The sequence below is a fragment of the Callithrix jacchus genome, chromosome 19 (genome assembly GCF_049354715.1).
Source record: "Callithrix jacchus isolate 240 chromosome 19, calJac240_pri, whole genome shotgun sequence".
Classification (NCBI taxonomy): Eukaryota; Metazoa; Chordata; class Mammalia; order Primates; family Cebidae; genus Callithrix; species Callithrix jacchus.
The window spans coordinates 33,800,587-33,821,095 of record NC_133520.1 but is presented as its reverse complement, the minus strand read 5'-3'; the positions used below and the strand labels follow the sequence as shown (position 1 = coordinate 33,821,095).

The following is a 20,509-nucleotide window of genomic DNA, read 5'->3' as shown; positions in this document are numbered from 1 at the left end:
AAATTGAGGCTCAGGAAGCATGAGGTCACACAGATAGTGGCAGAGCAAGGCAAGAATCCAGCTCTCCTGACTAGTAACCATTTTCTTATTTCATTGCGGTGGTTATGACATTTCATTCAAAAAGCTCTTGGCATCTCAAAGGCCTGGTGCTGAAAGAGTTAATGGACAGTGCTCAGAGCCCCAGAGTGCAGAGCTATTCTAAGACAACACATAACAGAAATACCAAGGGTCCATGAACCCAGAGGGAGCAAAACTGCTGCTGCCTAATGGCGCCTAAAAAGCATGTTGACACACTGCATGTGGTTACACATGAAAGGCAAGTGAATAGGAAAAGCAGTTTTGAATCCCACCCCATTCTAATTTTGGACTGGCTCTGGGCACCTACTGGAGGGCTGAGCCACACCCCAGCCACTTTGTAAAATGACCCTTCAGTTTCTTCACTCTCTCTATTCTGCGGCCTCCATTAACCCCTCCTCTGCCTTCTTAAGGGCCATAAGAGATATCAGTAAAAGAGGACTATCAAGGAATTATCAAAATCCAGAAGTAAACCTAAGTGACTGGGTTCATTCTGTAAAAAGAAGATTCTCACTCTGGTGTAAGATGATCCCCACTAGTATCTCCCATCTCCAAGCAAGTATGTGATCTGAAGCTTTAAAAACCCAAGTTCATAACTGCAAAAGAGAGCAGTTTCTGTAAGTGTGAGGCTTCAAGACCCCAAATCACCTTGCATCAGAATCACCTAGAACGCTTATTTAAAATGTGGATTCTTATGTTCATCTGCCAGAGATTATAACTCACTAGGGGTGGACTGACGCCCAGGAATCTGCCTTTTAAATCAGCTAAGTTTAGTCACATCAAAAATTGAAAAACCAATGCTCTTAAAGCAATGTTTTACAAACTGTGAAATACAATCCATTAGTGAGGTTTAAAAAAATCAACTTACAGGTCACCTAGCATTTCTCAAAAGATTAAGCAGAAACAGTAGAACAGAATAACAGAATAAAGTAGGCTGGGTGCGGTGGCTCATGCCTGCATTCCCAGAACTTTGGGAGGCTGAGACAGGCAGTTCACTTGAGGTCAGGAATTCGAGACCAGCCTGGACAACATGGCAAAACCTCGTTTCTGCCAAAAATACAAAAAAATTAGCTGGGCATGGTGGTGTGCACTTGTGGACCCAGCTACTCAGGAGGCTGAGGTAGGAGGATTGCTTGAGCTCAGAAGGCAGAGGCTGCAGTGAGCCAAGATGGCACCATTATACTTTAGCATGGGTGAAAGAGTGAGACCTCATGTCAACAACAACAAAAAAAGAATAACAGAACCAAGTAGAAAATCTCAGAGTACATCACAGTGAGAAAAGATAAGTATTGTTTTGTGAAAGTGTTGTTCTCAGTTATTTATGTGAATATATGTATATTCTAGCCTGTAGTGTAAAATGTAGAGATTTATGATCAAAAAGTTTTGAAGTCACTGCTCCAGAGTAATGGTCTTAAATTATGGGAGATAATTATGTATCTCAGATCCTTTTGAGAATCTTTTTTTCAGTTACCATCCATAGGACTCTGCTTGATACTTTTTGAGAATCTGAGGAATCTCTTCTAAGTATTCTCTTCTCAAGAAGGGATAGAGGAAGGAAGGGAGGGAGGGAGGAAGGAAGGAAGGAAGGAAGGGAGGAAGGGAGGAAGGGAGGGAAGGAGGGAAGGAGGAAGGAGGAAAGGAAAGGAGGGAGGGAAACACTATAATTTGCATAGATAAATCCAGGGTGTACCTGAACGTCTAGAAGCCTATCCCCCAATGACTTCTCTTGAGGACAGTTCCTACAATGTCTGGTCACAGTGGGTACCCAATAATCACTGCACCATGCCAAAAGCTTTCTCCCCATGCTCTGTAAATTACTGCCAGTGTCCTCCTTATATACCCGTGAGATATGTGGTTCCACTACGTTGATTGTTTTCCTCTTATTTTTAGGGTGACTAGGAATGCCAATTTTCTGCTCCCAGTGAAAAAGTCAATGGAAGAATATATACTTCATTCTCAAGTTGGTGAATTATTTGACCTATAAATGTACCCACAGACACAGAGACCCCAGCCTCACCTTCTCTATATGACCAAAGGACATAAAGTCCCTAGTCCCAGATGGAAGATTTTTAAAGGGTACAGACATTTAAAATACAACCAACAACCCTAGCTTGATTATCAACACAGTCTCATCCTAACGGATAAACCTATCAGTACATAGAAAGAGTAAAAATGAGCACAAAGATTTTGGAAACCAGCCTTTGCCAAGTGAGGAATATAAAGAAGAGATGGAAAGTGGCAAGGTATAATGAGAGGGGTGAAGAGAAATGGAAGAGTCAGGGAGGAAGGACCATTGAGAAGACAGAGAGTCAAACCCCAGAACTATTCTAAAATTTCCTGATGCTTTTCAGTAATTTGTTTTCATGTGGTGGAAATTGGCACAGCATCTAGGATGCTTTGGGCCCATCTGTTTTTGAACTTAAGTTGTAGACAAGATTCAGAACAGCTGGAATCGGCAGCACTGAACAGGTTATATGTGTCTGAAGAAAAGAGCAATAAAATGAGTGTGTGGGAGATGAAGGAAGAAGGTTAAATGGGGCAGAGGAAGGGGAATCTGGAGGCCATTCCCAGACAGAGAGGAGAAAATGGCCAGGTCATCAGAACTGATGCAAAAGAGCTACTAGAGAAGCCAAAGCATGTAACTGAAGAAAACCCAGGAGGAAAAATTTAAAGGGTGTCAGAACAGGGCATTAACAAACAGTCTTACAAAAGGACTTAAAATTCTGCAAGTTTGGGTGTCAATGAGCAGTGCCCTGGGGCTTCATGTCTGAGAGGCTAGATCAACATCATCCTAAGGTCCTACATCAAGCATATTACATGAGCTGCTGGTCAACAGTTCACATAATCATAGCCTACAGCTGAGCAGATGCTGATGCTGATGCTGAATTCTTGGTTCGCTAAATGCAAAAGAGGTGATCAGGAAGAATGGCGAGAAGAACCTAGGAGTAGGCTTAGGAGAAACTGGCAAGGGTCTCAATCTATAAAATGGCTTGCCTAGAGACAGGGCTGGCCCAGAAGTAGGGGGAAATGGTTGGTTTGTTCGCAGTGCATGTCTAGCCTACATCTGCATCACTGATTTCTGCTAAAACCCTGACTTAATCTATGGATAAGTGGGTCTCTCACTTCTCCTGAATCCGAACCATCTTTTGTCAAGAGAAAGGGTTTGGCAGTGAGAAATGTTCATCAAAACCCCATTCTGGAAGGGAAAACATTAAATACAAACAAATAAATAAACTAAATCATACTTCAACAAGTAATTTAACTACATTAAAGGTCTGGAGGTTGAGGGATGCTATGGTTCGAATATGGTTCATTCCCTCCAAAATTCATGTTGAAATTTGATTACAATTGCAAGTGGTATTGAGAGGCGGGGCTATTAGGGAGATGTCTGGGTAGTGGCAAGAATCCTTCATGAATAAGATTAATACTCTCGTGGAAGTGGGTTCTAACTCTTGTGGGACTGGATTAGTTTCTGAGAGAGTGGGCTGTTGTAAAGCAAGCTTCCTCCCAGTGTTTGCTCTCTTTGTACTGGTTTCCTACCCTTTCAGCTTCTCCTGCCATGTTGTCAGGTAGCACATGGCCCTCAGTAGGAGTTGAGCAGATGCTGATGCCACGTTCTTATACTTTCTAGCCACCACAGTGGTGAGCCAAATAAACTTCTTTTCTTTATAAATTACCTGACTCAGTTATTCTGTTATGGCAATACAAAACAGACTAAGACAGGAAAGAAAGAACTAGTCAACTAACTTTTGAACACTGTGTTTTGGCCTTCAGGGCTAAGAACAAAAAGAACTCTAAACAAGTATTAAAATCTAGTCAGTAGTCACCTTTTCAGAGGCATAGGTTAGTAATTCTGAAACAACTTTCTATACACTCTAGGACTGAGCAGTTAAGTGAACATATGTGATATGGATAATAGGAGCCAGGTTTCTTACTGTTCACAGAACAGAAAAGGGGAGAAAATTAAAAACATGAGGTGTTGGATTGGAATGAAAGATACTGATGTGAATTCATAGGCTTTAATATACATAAGTAGATAGACAGATAAAGAAATAGTTATAGAAATACATTTGGGTTTGTGCGTGTCTATGTGTACATACATATATCACTGTACCATGCCAAAAGTTTTCTCCCTATGCTCTATAAATGACTCCCAGTGTCTTCCTTGTATACCTGTAAGATAAGTTGTTCTACTACATTGACTGTTTTCCTCTTATTTTTAGGGAAAATAAATCTACTACCTCTGTCTGCTGAAAGGGACTATAAATAATGGTACTTGAGTAACCAAGAGCTTATTTAGCATCCATGGCTTCTAAATACGAATTCCCAATAAAAGCAACCAAGGTTCTCTGAAGAAATGGCCAACTCCAGAGCAAAGGCAAGGAAAGTACAAGTTAAGCCTGGAACAGGAACATCTGACAGTGCCATAAGTAAGAAAGTGCTCTAAGAATGATGGGAACATATCAGTAAGACACAGGAGCCAGCTTGAAGGGACTCCACTGGCCAAATCTAGAATAATATGAACATTAAAATAAAGATGGTAAAGGTATATAACCTGTTGAATAAAATAATAATCCACAAGTCCACAATGATATAAACCAACAAGCAGACCAAAAAATGGGGGTGATGGAAAAGCTCTTCCTTACAGTAGAATTTCAACTGATAAATGTAGAAGATGAAAACTGGAAAAATGACTATTTGGTAACTGTCATGATAAAAACTGGTTCAAGAAAGAATTATAATGGGTGCTAAAACTAGTGAGTGTTAAGAGCTGAAGGGTAAGCCGATATTCACGTGGTCTCAAAGTATCTCTCCACAGTATATGGATTAATTACAAAGCTGAAAGAATGGCTTTATGGTGGAGAAACCTAGCAGACACAACTGTAACCAAACAGTCAAATTTAACATCACCAGTGATGGCACAAATCATCAGCAAGTGCCTCCAATATGATGCACTGAGAAGAATTTGACATTACATTTTATGGTTTTCCTGCCAAAAGTGTGTGACTTGAATCAAATCATAAGGAAATATCAGAAATTACCAGAAATATCAAGTTAAGGAACATTCTACAATATAACTGGGTCAATGTCAATGCCTTGAAGTATTAAGAAAAACTTGCAAATCATCCCACAGGAAAGGAAACTGAAGAGATAAGACAATTGAATGAACTGCATAATCTTAGACTTCCTTTTGCCAAAAAGGACATTTTTAGAACAACTGGTAAAATCTGAATGTCTATTGGTTAGATAATAGTATTATATCAATCTGTATGCTCTGATTTTGATGACTGTACTACAATTATGTAAAAGAACATACTTATTTTTAGTTAAGTATAGCCTAAAGTATGCATGGATAAAAGGGTATTGTGTCTGTAATTTACTCTCAAGTGTTTCAGAAAAACAAAATACATGTGTGAGAATTGGGTATAAAAAGGGAGAAGTATAAAGTAAATGTAGTAATATGTTAACATTTCTGGGCAGTCTGGATAAAATGATAGTATACAAAAATTCTTTGTGCTATTCCTGCAATTTTTCTGTAAGTCTAGCATTATGGCAAAATTTTTTAAATGTTTAAAGATTGCATTCTGGAGAAAAATGAAATCATTTCTCCCATCTCTCCGTTGGCAGTAAGTGTATGTTATTTTGTATTATCTTTTTCATGTAAACCCTCTGTCTTCCGCAGGACACCATGAGCTTCCTGAGAGAAGGAGCTGAATCCTATACTTCTTTGTGACCCCCAAACCTGCAGTGATTAGGGATGAGAATGAAGTCAAGTGCTTATTACTGATTCACATACAATAAATGTGACGAACAGGGTGACTCATCACCCAACAATTCTGTATCCTCAACCTTGAAGTCTATGCCTCATCAGAGCACACACACATATATACTCACAAACTTAAAATATTTCACATCAAATAGTAACTTCCATGAGCTAGAATGTTAGTGTATTCTTCTATGTTTAATCCCGTGCACAACTCTTGGCACAGAATAAATGTTCAATAAACGTTTGCTGAAAGATTAAGTGAACCTCACATACCAGGATTGCTGCTCACCAAAACTTTTCATACAAATGGACAAAAGAGCCAGAAGTAGACTTGTTTTCCAGAAGGCTTAATAGTACAAAGATGGGCTGGGCGTGGTGGCTCACGCCTGTAATTCCAGCACTTTGGGAGGCCAAGGCAGGCAGATGACCTGAGGTCAGGAGCTCAAGACCAGCCTAGCCAACATGGAAAAACTCCATCTCTACTAAAAATATAAAAAGTAGCCAGTCATGGTGGTGTGCACACGTAATCCCAGCTAGTTGAGAGGCTGAGGCACGAGAATTGCTTGAAGGTAGAAGGCAGAGGTTGCAGTGAGCCAAGATGGTATCACTGCACTCCAGCCTGGGTAACAGAGTGAAAGACTCTGTCTCAGAAAAAGAAAAGAAAATCATACAAAGATGTTCTTAGCCTCCAAAAGAATAAGTGATTTTATCAAAGGCTTTCAAGCCAGTTGTTTCTTGCTAGAATGGCTCAAGAACATTCCCAGATCTGATAAATTGCTTTTTTTTCATTTGATTTATGGTAAGAACCTTTCTGAAGTCTTCTTTAATTTGGTACCAAGGAAGCCTACTAAAGATGTATTATATTTTTTCTATTATGACTTCACTGAACTATGATGTTCAAAGTAGAACATTTCCTAAGCACTCATCATCTGGCTGGAAACTTGGTACGTATGCTTGGGGACTAGGGAATGGGGAGTAGCACTGAAGTCTTCGTAAGCCATCTTCTCATCACTCACTCACCTCTGTTTAATGATGTAATTAATATCTAGCAAAATCAACATTGAGAAAGTACAAGAATAAGGTTAAAGTCCAAGACAAAGCCCATAACAACAACCCATTAATCAGTATATCATACAAACCTGAGTTGCATCCTTTGGAAGACACTAAGGGAAAAGCACCTGTGTGCTCTTCCTGTGTGTACCTGCATGTGTGTTATGGTTTGGACGTTTGTCCCCTCCAAATCTCATGTTGAAATGCGATTCCAAATGTTGGAGGTGGGGCCTGGTGGGAGGTGATTGAGTCCTGAGGATAGATCCTTCAATGAATGGTTTAGCACTATCTCCGTGTTGATAAGTAAGTTCACGCTCACTTAGTTCACAAGAGATCTGGTTGTTCAAAAGTCTGGGACCTCCCCCGACTCTTGCTCCCACTCTTGTCATGTGACATGTTGGCTCCCCAGTGCCTTCTGCCATGATTATAAGCTTCCTGAGGCCTCACTAAAAGCAGATACCAGCACCATACCTCCTGTACAGCCTGCAGAACCATACGCCAATCAAACCTTATTTCTTTAGAAATTACCCAGCCTCAGGTATTTATAGCATTGAAAAAATGGCTGAATACACTGTGTGTCTGTACGCATGTACATATAGGACTCTGTGGTAAGAAAGGGCACACATTTGGCTGGGCACGGTGGCTCATGCCTGTAATTCCAACACTTTGGGAGGCCAAGGTGGGTGGATCACCTGAGGTTGGGAGCTCGAGACCAGCATAACCAACATGGAGAAACCCCATCTCTACTAAAAATACAAAAATTGGCTGGGCGTGGTGGCGCATGTCTGTAATCCCAGCTACTTGGGAGGGCTGAGGCAGGAAAATCACTTGAACCCAGGAGGCAGAGGTTGCAGTGAGCTGAGATTGCGCCATTGCACACCACCCTGGGCAACAAGAGTGAAACTCCATCTCAAAAAAAAGGTTTGAAGTACACATTTCATTGTCTTTTTTCTTTATTTCAAGAGAAAAGGTATTTCCGATGTGCTAAACAAACATTTTGGAGGTTAATTAGCAGTATGACTAATTTAGTCATTGCTGCTAGTCACCTTCAAACAATAAAAAACAAAGGGCACACATTTTCACCCATTACCACAGACAACAGAAGCAAGAAGGAGGCTGACAAATCCAGTCCATGTATAAAAAGGGGTGAGGGAGGAGGAGGAGGGCAGGAAGTCAATACACCTAAGAAGCCAACCTTTTCTTAACTGTGCCTGCCTTCCTGGGTTCACCTCACTCTGTTTTAGAATCCACTCAATAGCCTGTGCTTTGTCTTCAAGGAAATCCATCTGAGGCATCATGTCTACCTGTACACTGCAGAAATCAATTCTGTACAACTTCCTCCTTTTGCTAAATCCCTGAGATGCTGCCTATAAATTCAAAGAATTTCAAGCATCAACAATAACCCCTACCCCCACCCTAGAACTTAGTTATGAACATCTGTTGTTTACAAGGGTTCAGGCTGAGAGCTGCCAGACTTGTTCTGCAACCTCTACTTTAACACAGAGGCTGCCAGGGAGGGATGTCTGAATTTCATGCAAGGATGCCCTGTCCCGACTGCTTAAGCAGGAATCAGCAAACACAGCTCAGCATCCTAGTTTGAAGATAATCCTAGCTTGTTCGATTCATTTTCTAATCCTGGCTCTTTAACCAGCTGCACCCTAAATATATTAAGAAGCAGAACTGTGCTCATTGATTCTCCCTGAATTTAAAACCCAATGAGCAATGATAGTGGCAATGTATAAAAGAAGGAGCTAGCAGAAAAGATGAACCTATTTCAACTCTGAAAAACCCAAACCTTACTTTTTTCTCATTCTCCCTAAATCGTTCATTAACACTGAGTCCTTCTCATGTCACTATGTTTCTCCTCACTGTGTAATGCTTCTGTGCAGCATAGGAATTAGATATTAAAGTCTTTACTTCAATTAACTAGGGAACAAATCTAATTGAGAACATAACTATATTCTCTTTTACCTTTCCCTGACTGAACTAAGTACAAGTCCCTCCTGAGTACTCCACCTTTCTTCTCTTCCTGGCGACTACTGGAAACTGCTTTAAATGGGGTGCTATTTTTAGATTCCTGTGCACATGTATTCTTATTATTCTCTGTCAGCCTGCCCGATTTTCCCCAGTTCAATTATAAAAGCATGTATGGCAGAGACTGTCTTTTCTTCTTATATTGTAAACCCTCCCACTTAACACAGTCAGCTCCCAATAAGATGACACAGCTTTTGCCTTGAAAAGAGAATTGGATCAAAGTAAATTCATTTAATCGGCGGCGAATTCCTGAGAATTAAAGATCCCAAGAACACATTGCTTAGTAGTAGTTAGACACATTGCTTCCTGTGTCTGCTATGGAATTATTATGGGGCTTATAGGAGCAGAGAAAATGAAAACCAAAAGCTCGCCACACACCAGCACTGTTGTCAAGAAACATGATCACCACTGTCTTTGCTCCATGGAACTGAAAGCCTGAGGTATGGCCTGCTGACATTCCAGTGGCAGATCCTAGGAGACAAAGCAAACTCTCAGGAGTCTCTAGCATCCTCCCAGTTACTCATAAAAGCATGTTTTGCTTCTGACATGCCCTCTTATCATTCCCTACCCTAAAAGGAAGATATAAAGCCATTTATGTAGAAGCTTGGGAGCTTTTGTTTGGCCTCATGAGACAAACAATCTAGTAAACCATATACTGTTATACTCATGACTAAGGTTTGTACTGCCCTGGCCTGCTGGCCTCGATGGTAGATAATACAGGAAGCTGAATAGGACTGGCCTTCTTTTATTTGCCCAAGTCAAAATTGGGACCTGTGGGCCTCAACAGTATATCTTTATAGAAACTCAGCAATTTGGCAATGGGGCTAACTATTAACTCTAAGAGGATAAGAAAATCGGAGAGTGGCTATAGACAAATGTACTCTTCTTCATGATTATAAGCCTGGATCTAAAAGTAACCCACCAAGGTTGAACTATATGACACCTTACCGAAAAAAAACATATAATTGCTGAGTTTTTATAGGGACTGACCATGCAATTACATAGAGTCACATAATTGTATATGTCCTGCCCAATGTGGCTATACCATAAAAATCAGGGTAGGGGATGAATTTCTCATTCATGAGGACCCACAGGGATCTGAAGAAAATGGAAACTGACGTCTTACCTGGCCAAGCTTAGGAATGCTAAACTCTTAACGGAATGACCAGTGCACCTAATATACCAGTGTTTTACTCACCATAGCTGTGCTCAGGCCCAAATCCTGAAAACAAGGATAATACTTGCTATTATTTACATTTACTATGTGCCAAGCACTGTCCTAAGTGTTTCACATTTTTATGAATTCACTTAACCAGCATTAACAATTCCATAAGGTAAGTACAAATATTATCCTCATTTTGCAAATGAGGAAACTGAGATGATTGAAAACTTTCATCTAAAACTCACAGAGCAAGTAAGTGTTAGGGAAATCCAGGATTATGAACCCAGGAAATTTGGTTCCCAGAACCTGTGATCTTAACTACCAGGGTTGACCCTTCCTGATAATTTTATCAGCTACCATTTATTGTGCATCCATTAAGTCACAGACATTAGCTAGTGCTGTATATACAATATATATGTATATATAAATCCTTAGATGAACACTTCAAGGTAAGTATTACTCTCAACATTTCACAGGTTAGAAACTGAGGCTAACAGGGTTTGCTTAAGGCCACACAGGAGTAGAATAGACAGGATTCAGACCCAAGTTTTTCTGGCTCAAAGCTCTGGTTTTTCCCAGTAAGTCACAAAGCTTCCCAAAGAACTTTTAACTGCATTATTACTCTCTTCCAAAGACTGGATCACCCTATCTTGCTGATTCCCAAATGGCCTTCTGTGTCTCTTCCATTCTGCTTTACCAATATGTGAGAAGTCCTCCCAACTCTTCTCCAAAAAGTACTCAACCACGATATAAGGTTCTATATGAACTGGGCCCATGCAAAACACACCAAGGAACCTTCTGTTAATTTCTCAACAAAGGCATCTTGAGCCATGGGGAAAGGAAGCCAATCCTTGCAACACCAGATGCTACATCTGGGCAAAATCTTTCCTGGGGGAACAAACAGCTCTCAAATATATCCAAAATGAGTAAGTGACGCACTGGTCCAGGAAGTCAGGGTTTCTCCCTTCCGGCAGCTTCATGTTTCCTAGTACTTCCCTCCTGAAGGTCAATTTATATTCAAGGAGGAACTTTCTGGTCCTCCACCCTTTTCTGATTTGCAACCACAGCTATAACATTTTCCATGGCCACCTACTGACTCTACGCTTTTCAACCCAATGCTATCCTATGAGACTGGTGAATGACTTTGAACTCAATTCCAGAGGAGGAATCCATCGGCAGTAGTGATGTAACTACAGAGATGGTGCACATTCAAATACCGGGCCTGAGGCCAAGAACATGGACTCTACATGAATTTTTCTTTAATTAATTGTGTAACTAACCTCCCACTGAAAGGAGTATTGCAGGTTGAATGTCTACCAAATTCTTGAGATACCTAGGCCCTGCTCCCTCACATCCCTTCCAATAGTGACACAACTGATAACCAGCAAACAAGCAGGTTTACTTTCTATGTCAACCTCCTGGATATTCTGCTAATTTAATATTAGTGAAAATTGGATATTGTCTTTTCTTCTCTATCTCCAGTAGCAAGCCCAATTACTGATACATAATTAGGTTCCTAAAATATATACTGAATGATGCAGAAATAAATATATCATTTAAATTCCTTTATACACTCTCTAATCTGAGTATCACAGATGATACAAAGGAAGTTTCCCCTTTGTCCTTCTAAACCCTTACTATTGGAAATCACAAATATATTTCCACAGTTTCAACCATCCCCTCTCTGTGCACATGTGCAAATCTCTACCAACAGCCAAAAAATCTCTTTAGCCCTGTATACAGCCATTCATTTTGTCAATCACTAGAAATTTCAGCTTCGATACTCTTCCAAAGCCTTAAACTTAAAATCCAAACACCAAATTTCTCATATTCTACCCCTTCAAAAACAATTCCTTCTCCTAACTCCTGTTTAAAATGTATATATTTCTTTTAAAGGTACCAATAAATTATCAGTCACTCAAGTCAAAATGATACGTCCAGACCTCCTTCTTTTGTGGCTTCCAAGCTCACTGGCAACTTGAATCCCACCAGTCAGCAATTCCTGTAGATTCTTCCTGTACCAGGTGCTTTCCATCTGTCTCTAGACTGTAAGCTTTAGGAGTACAGGGGTGGTATCTGGCATGTGTCTGGCACATGGTGATAAGATATGTATTTGCTAAATGGACAGAAAGATAAATTCCTCTTCTTTTTATTCCTACCGTCCCAACCTAATTTAGATCCTTATGATCTACTGCAGCAACTGGTTTCCTTGTCTCATGTTTCTTGTCATTTAGCAAACTACCACCAGGTTAATCTTCCTTAATCAGAGTTCATACGTATTTAAACCATCAGTGGTTTTTAGTGTCTATTGTGTAGAGCCAAATCTCTAATCAAGAGTCAAGGCCCGGCCAGGCGCGGTGGCTCAAGCCTGGAATCCCAGCACTTTGGGAGGCCGAGGCGGGTGGATCAGGAGGTCAAGAGATCAGGACCATCCTGGTCACCATGGTGAAACTCCGTCTCTACTAAAAGTACAAAAAATTAGCTGGGCTTGGTGGCGCACGCCTGTAATCCCAGCTACTCGGGAGGCTGAGTCAGGAGAATTGCCTGAACCCAGGAGGCGGAGGTTGCGGTGAGCCGAGATCGCGCCATTGCACTCCAGCCTGGGTAACAAGAGCGAAACTCCGTCTCAAAAAACAAAAAAAAGAGTCAAGGCCCTCCACAATACAAACCTATTTACCTTTGTCCATTTCCTCCATATCCACTTACTCTCCCAGCTAAACCAGTCTACTCACTGTACCTCAAAAGTGCTTTGTTCTTTCATCTAGCTATACCTTTTCTTCTTAGAACATCTTCCCCCTCCCTTCTTCTCCATCTATCAAGAGCCATTTTCTTTAAAGCTTTGTTCAAATCTCATTTCCTTATTGAAGTTTCCTGACCACATCAACTGAGCCTCATCTCTTCTGTAGTGTTGGTACTTAACACATACAGCCTTATGTTAAAGATTTGTATTCTTGTATTTGAATTTAATTTTCCCCTGACTAGATTATAAATTCATATGAGAAAGAACTACTACTTTTATTTCTTTGGATCTCTGTCCTCTATGAGTTTAGAACAAAGCCTCTAAAACAGTGAACAAATATGTGTTGAGGAGAAAAAGAAGCTGAGAGAAACACTGCAAAGATATTGACAGTAGGTTATAAAATAGCAGAAGGTCTCTGCAAGGAACACAGCAGGATAGCAATGTAGAAGTATTCCTCTAAAACCTCAACAGAAAAAAAAAGCTACCTAAAAAAATGAGCTATTAAAAGCAGGAGATCAAAACCAAGTGAGCTATGACTGAAAGGTAATTTACAGCAAGTCTATTAAAAAAAAAAACAGCCAACGCATTATCAATTAGAGTCCTGCTGGGCAATATTAACACAAATTCCACTTAAAAAAGACAATCAAAGGCTCAGCAACAAATAGGAATACATTTATGCTCTTCAAGGAGCCAAAGAAAATGCAAGAACGTCTTCCCTAGAAAGGCTTCCTACCCTTGCATAATACTTTATCACTGCTCTTAATCAAATCAGGCTGACAGAATTTCAGACATTAGCAGGGTCTTCCCACAATTCACAGGGATGAGGGAGGCCATGTTACCTGTCTTAAAGCAGAATAAGGTAGAGTCAAATAATCGCTACAGTTCTATCCGCAACATCTCTCATCCTCCAGGGGAAGGGGAAAGGAAAGGAATGGAACCAGAGGGTCAGACTCTGCAATGGAGTCAGAACTGTGCAGGCTTTAATGAGGATGTTTGTACTAAGCATAGTGTGAGAGAGGACAAAAGGTGAGCAGGAGCAGAGCAGAGTAGGAAGCAAAGCCAAAGGGTGACAGAGTAATGGTTTCCAGGGGAGGAAATGTCCAAAAGACAAAGAAAGCAGTTCAGCAGCGTCCATCCCTAAAGGCAGTCACTTAGAACTGTAAGAAAATACCCAACCTAGCCCAGTATGAGTGGCTGAAACCTAGCCAGAATGAGAGAGTGGCCTGGAAAATGGTGAGATGAATCCATGTGGACCAAATTCAGCCCGGGCCAACCTGCCGCATCCCAAGTTGAATACTTTCCACGTCCCTGAGATGGGTTTGTCCAGAGCTGCCGCTGGCAGCTGCTCTCCTGGCAGCACAGGAAGACAAATTCATGGCATTGCTAGGCCAACAGCTGCTACAGCTCCGGGGGAGGTGATGAGTGCCCGCTGAGATGTTCTGGGCAGAGAATAAACTATTCTGGGATCAGTCCTAGAGTCAGCAAAATCAAGGCTACAGTTCACCGATTGAATGAAAATACAGTACTATTGTCACTCCAGAGACCCAGGAAACCAAGAGCACTTTCTCTGTTCCAGCTTCTTTGACTTCCATTGATTCTTGCCCTCACACTTGGCCCCATCTTGTCTATTTCCAAGGGTATGACCTCTGTTTCGGCCCACATTAACCTCACCACTGGACTCCTTTCTTAACAGGTCCTTGTCCTTCCAGTCTCTCTGCTCCAATTGATCATATGCATTGTTGCCATAGTTACCCTTCCAAAGCACAGCCATAATTATGTTCCTTGCTCAAAACTATCAATGGTCCCCATGCTTACAGAATAAAGCCCAAACCCTGCCGCCTGGCATTCATAGACCTCTTTAATCTTCTGGCCCCTGTCTCTTCCAGGTTTATTTCACAATCACATTTATAATTCCTGTTCTTTGGCAAAACAGATGAGTTATCCACCAGCCTTTGTCCCCACTTCTGTTAGCCTTTTCTAACTGCTCTATCTAAATGCTTCCTTTCCCATTTTTTCACCTTCTTTCTACAACTTCTGCATTGTCTCAACTGTCTTGTGCTTAAAGGATCAATACCCAGCATTGGCACTTTTATTTTTTCATTTCGCATGCATTGAACTTGACCTCCCTAAAGCCCTCTTCGGTCCCCCAATCAGAAGAAATCTCTCTTTTTTATGCAACTGTGGTACTCTGTACGGATGGGTAGACATGGTCTTTCCTACACTTGTCCTTCCATATACCACACATGGACAATGTGGTGGATGCTGCTGATTGTCCCCCAATATTTCCCCTTCTTCTACAATAATAGAAACTCTATAGTCACCCAGAATAATAACTACACTTCACAGGCTCCCTTGCAGTTCAGTATAACCATGTGACTAAGTTCTGGCCAGTCAGATTATGAGTTGAAGAGATGTATGTGCCACTTCCAGACTGTACCTTTAAAAACTAAGGCCATATGTACCCCTTGTCCTGTTGCCTTTACTGCTGGCTGGAATGAGAACGTGATGGCAGTGAGCCATCTTGGGTCATACAGAAGAAGACAACACTCTGGGGATGGTATAAGAAGCCTGACAGCCCTAGACGGCTAACAGCTATACTACTACATGAGAGAAAATCAACCTCTGTCTTGTATATGCCATTATTACTTGGGGTCTATTACATCAGTCAAACTTATATCTTAACAAAATCAGACATGCCTAAGATGCCTTTTTTATGCCAAAATGTCAAATTTTCAGTTGCCAGCAAATGTTTCAAGCTTGGCTTATGATGCTGACTGCCAGGTACCAATTCTGCTTCAGCAGGATGGTTATCTCCGCACAGCAATGCTTGTGCTGTGCAATCATCTGAACACTTGGTTATCTTTTGCAACACAAAAACAAGTGGAAATGGATAAATCAAAGTGCTGTTACTAACGTTGCATTAAGAAGTAGAGGTCTCATCATTGTATTACTAAAATAGGGGTAGAATTCATCAGCTATGTAAACTCTTGAAGTATTCACTGGACTTAAGCAGGCAGGCCATGAGTTTAACTGTGGAAAAACAAACAGAACTAAAGACAAGGTATGCAATGCTAACAATATATCAGGTGAGGTATAATTCAGAATGTCACATATACACTTATTTATAATAATAGAACCCACCCACTCCACATAAAACTGTAGTTAGACATTCAACCATTTGACTTCTGTATACATTTTTAGGAATAAATTATGCATGAAGGTAGGATGTTGCCTGAACCTCTCTTATGGAGTTTCTCACCACCTTGCCTGTATTAAATGCATTTGTACATATGTTCTATCTCCTCTTCTGCCAGGCTGTACTATATAAAATTGCCTTTTTAAGTTACAAAAAACCCAGCTATTTCATATGTTTCACCCTAAGAGGTTGAAAGCTTTTGGGTTTGGGCTCCTCTTAGTCATCTCTGCATCTCTCACAATATCTTATACATGAGAGGGTATCAATAAGAAATTGCTCTTACAGGTCTTCTACTTGAAACACTTCTAGTTCCATCAGACAACACTTTCCCACCTTACCTTCTATTCTCTGCCTTAAAAAAACAAAACAATTCTCTATCTCTTCGGGTAGCTTTTGCTTCTCCTTGTAGTAACTTTTATTACCAACCCGTAGCTTTTATTCCCTAAGCATGGGGTCCTGGATTTAGCTCTTTCTTCTCCTCTTTCTCTTCCCTGAATTCATATACTTTCATCTCTTCCACAATCACTTTTACCCTGAAGATTCTGCTAGCTATGCCCAGTCATAACCTCATACCTCAGCAATACGACATCAACTGGATACCTGCTGGCCTCATGCTGCTGCAAACCCAAAATGTTCAAAGTAGAATCACCATTTAAAACAGATCTCCCCTCAACACCCCCACTTCTATCTTGAATGCCACAGTTCTTCTAGGTTGCCAGGATAGAGACACTGAGTCACTTCTGACCACTATGGTTCTATTCTTTATCCAGTCAGTTATCCAGTCCTGTTAAGTTTCTTGAATATACTCCTACTTCCTTTCTGCTCCCCTTCCTTTTCTCTTTTTTGTTTTGCTCTTACATTGTGTATAGATTACCCCCAAAACCCTCATCGCAGCCTTCTCTTTCCCTCATGTTCTCTCCTCACCCAAGAACCCAGAGGGTCCACTACCAAGCTGCCACACCCAATCTGAACTTCTCTACTTGCTACCAAAGAGCTATCATTTGGGGTCTACTCTACTTATTTAACCTTATCTTCCACTGCTCTTGAAAATATCTGTGTTCTCATATCTCTACTAAAGCACATTTCACATTATACTCTTTACACAGCTCTTTTTCCTGTTAAGCAGAGATTTTTTTTTTTTTTTTTTTTTTGAGACAGGGTCTAACCCTGTCATCCAGGCTGGAGTGCAGTGGTGCAATCATAGTTCACTGTAGCCTCCAACTCCTGGGCTGAAGCGATCCTCCCAACTCCTGAGATGCTAGGACTACAGCATGCATCACTATGCTGAGCCAATATTTGTTTTTTGTGGAGATAGGGTCTTGCTATGTTGCCCAGGCTGGTCTCAAACTCCTGGCCTCAAGAAATCCTCCTGCCTTACTCTCTCCAAGTGCTGGTGTTACAGGCATAAGTCACTATGCTCAGCTTAACCAGGAATGCCTAAGCTTATGTTAGTTCCTATACGAATCGAAACAGAGCATAGTAACTCATAGGTATTTAAAAGGAATTTGTTGAATAATTAGATTGATTGTTACTCAGGATACGATCAGACAGGAAGCTACTGGAGTAAACCAGCTATAAAGTGGAAAAGTTGCCTCTTCCAGGTTCTTGTACCACCTTGTATCAAATACTTTCCTTCCACACTTATCCTGACTTTAAATTACATATCTAATTGTGTGATTTGTGTAATGCCCATTTCTTCATCTATTATAAGTGCTATGCAGAAGAGGCAGTTTGCTCCTTGCTACACCCCAAGGCACAAAGGAGTTCAAGGAATGTGCAATGAAAATTAGACGAATGTGTTAGGAACCTTCCCTTTAATAAAGCTGGATCCCACACTAGCCCCTACACCCTCTCATCACCAAATATTCCTGCTTCCTCTCACCTGCACCTGCTGTTCTCTCCTCTCCTACACAAAGCTACCTCTCCAGCCTGGGTCCCACCTGCTTCATAACAACTTTCCTGACTATTCCAGACCCTTTATCCATCTCGAACTTTTCATCACATCTATGTTGTACATAACACCAGTGATCTCTTAATAAGATCATTACTGCTTATACTCTAATTGCTTCCTGTATCCGAAATATTCTCTCCAACCACATATGAACCCCTACACTTCTCTTCTATCTTCCAATACCTTGTACAAGCACAGAATTGGTCAATCAATAAATACTCACTAGGTATTTGAGGAAAAAAAATGATGCCAGGTACCATCTTTATCAGAAACCAAATCAATTCTTCTAGCCTTGGAGAAACCACCCTATTCCTGGTATAGGTGATCCTAATCAGAGCAACTCAGATGACTTGGAGATTAACATATCTGAACCTTAATTTGTAATAAATATGTCCATAAATTGAGAATATGATATAGTATCAAAAATCAAATGCTACTTTAAATTAGGAGGAGATTACCAACAGAATAAATCCATGAATCATTTTCTAAAGCAAATGATTCCTCCCCTAAGTCTTCATTTATCACATCCTAAAATAACATTTTATTATCAGATGATTATCTTATCATAAAGAGAATAAGACTTGGGAAAGATAAGAAACTCTGAGGAGAAAACATCTGGAGGAAATTCTCATTCTGGCTTAAGACGTCATGTTCTCCTCAACCTTAACCCCATCTTCTTGCACAGAGCTGGCTTTTAAAGGATAATTTGTGTCCTGTATTATTAAGGCAATAAACAAAAATAGAAAATGAGGAAAATAAGATACACTTGGCATTAATTCTTAAATTCATTCATTCATTCATTTATTTATTCCACAATATAGTGGAATCTACAATACAGTAAGCATCAACTACACACCACATATTATACTAGGCACTGTGGGACACTAGACAAACTTATACAGTCCACTATGGGAAGATAACAGAAGGCAGACAGTGCAGAATGCCCTAAGAGAAGAACAAATAGAATGCTGTAAGAATTCAGAAGACGGAGAACTTTCTTTCTTCTGGGAGAATCAGGAAAATTTCCTGGAACAAGGAGTACCGGAGATGGGTCTTAAGACATAGGCATGGCTTAGACATGCAAAGATATAAAGACTGACCACATAGCTCAAATAACAGGATGCCAGTGACCCACTGGAGCGAATGTTCTGTTTGGCTAAGGTATGGTGGAACAGAAACAAGAAAGAAGGTTGGAAAGCTGTTTGAGACCAGATGTAGAGGGGCTTAAAAACCAAGCCAAAATGCATGCACCTCTGTTACAGACAGCACTTCTCAAATGTCAGTGTGCACACAAATCACCTGGGGATCTTGTCATAGTAGGACTGGAATAGGACCCCAGAGTCTTCATTTCTAACTGTGCAGATGATGCTGACACTGAGAGACTACGATTTGAATATCAAGAACATAGATGGGCTAGGTATGATGGCTCACACCTGTAATTCCAGCACTTTGGAAGGCTGAGGTAGGAGGATTACTTAAGGCCAGGAGTTTGAGACCAGATTGGGCAGCATAGCGAAACCCTGCCTCTAGAGAAAATAAAATAAAATTCAAATAGCTGGGTATGATGGTGCACAACTATAGTCCCAGCTACTCAGGAGGGAGGCTGAGGCAGGAGGATCCCCAGAGTCCAGGAGTTTGAGGCTGTAGTGAGCCAAGATCATGCTATTGCACTTCAGCCTGGGTGACAGAGCAAGACCTTATCTCTAATAATAATCATCATCATAATAAAAAGAATATAGACAATGGGGAGACATTGAAAGTTTTACAGAAAAAAACTCTCTGATCACTAGCGTTTTCCAGAAGACTACTTACAATCACAATGAAGCAGGCAGACTGGAATGGGGAGAAGCTGCAGATCAAACATGTCCAACCCACCGCCTGTGGGCCACATGGGGCCGTCCAGCCCAACACAAATTTGTAAACTTTCTTAAAACATTATGAGGGATTTTTTTTTTGCAATTTTTTTTTAAGCTCATCCACCATTGTGTTAATGTATTTTATGGGTAGACCAAGAAAATTCTTCTTCTTCCAGTTGGCCCAGGGAAGCCAAAAGATTGGACACCCCTGCTGTGGACTGTGGTCCTCAATGCTGGCTGTTCATTAGACTCACCTGGGAAGCTTTTACACCACCCTGTTATCAAGGCCCCACTCATTTAATTGGTCTGGAGTGGGGCCCAGATTTCTGTATTTTTTTAAAGTTCTCCAGGGAATTCTAATAATGTGCAACCAGGGTTGAAAATCTCTGCTACAGAAGATATAGTAAATACTGCAATCATTCAGGCAAAAAAGATAATGATCTAAACTAGGGCAATGGCAGTGGGAACCCAGTGAAGGGGCCAGCTGTATAAAATGAAGTCAATGTAGAAGAAATAGACCTTAGCAATGCCTAGACAGGGATTTAAATATAACAGCTTCAACATCATTTATTTCTTCTAGTTAAAGACAGTTTGGTGAAATGGTTAAAAATATAGACACTGGAGCCAGACTGCGTGGGTTTGAATTCCAGCTCTACTACTAGGGGTGTGTGAGTGAGT

At 40.8% G+C, this 20,509-nt stretch overlaps 1 protein-coding gene and 1 non-coding gene across 12 annotated transcripts in view; one reads left to right on the top strand and one right to left on the bottom strand.

Moving 5' to 3' along the window:
• SRGAP2 (SLIT-ROBO Rho GTPase activating protein 2) overlaps positions 1–20,509 on the bottom strand; it is a 271,565-nt gene that overhangs the window by 149,596 nt on the left and 101,460 nt on the right. The window lies entirely within an intron of this gene.
• LOC118149607 (small nucleolar RNA SNORA19) lies at positions 7,821–7,950 on the top strand. Its single transcript, XR_004737179.1, has one exon. It is a non-coding gene; the product is annotated as a small nucleolar RNA SNORA19 (small nucleolar RNA).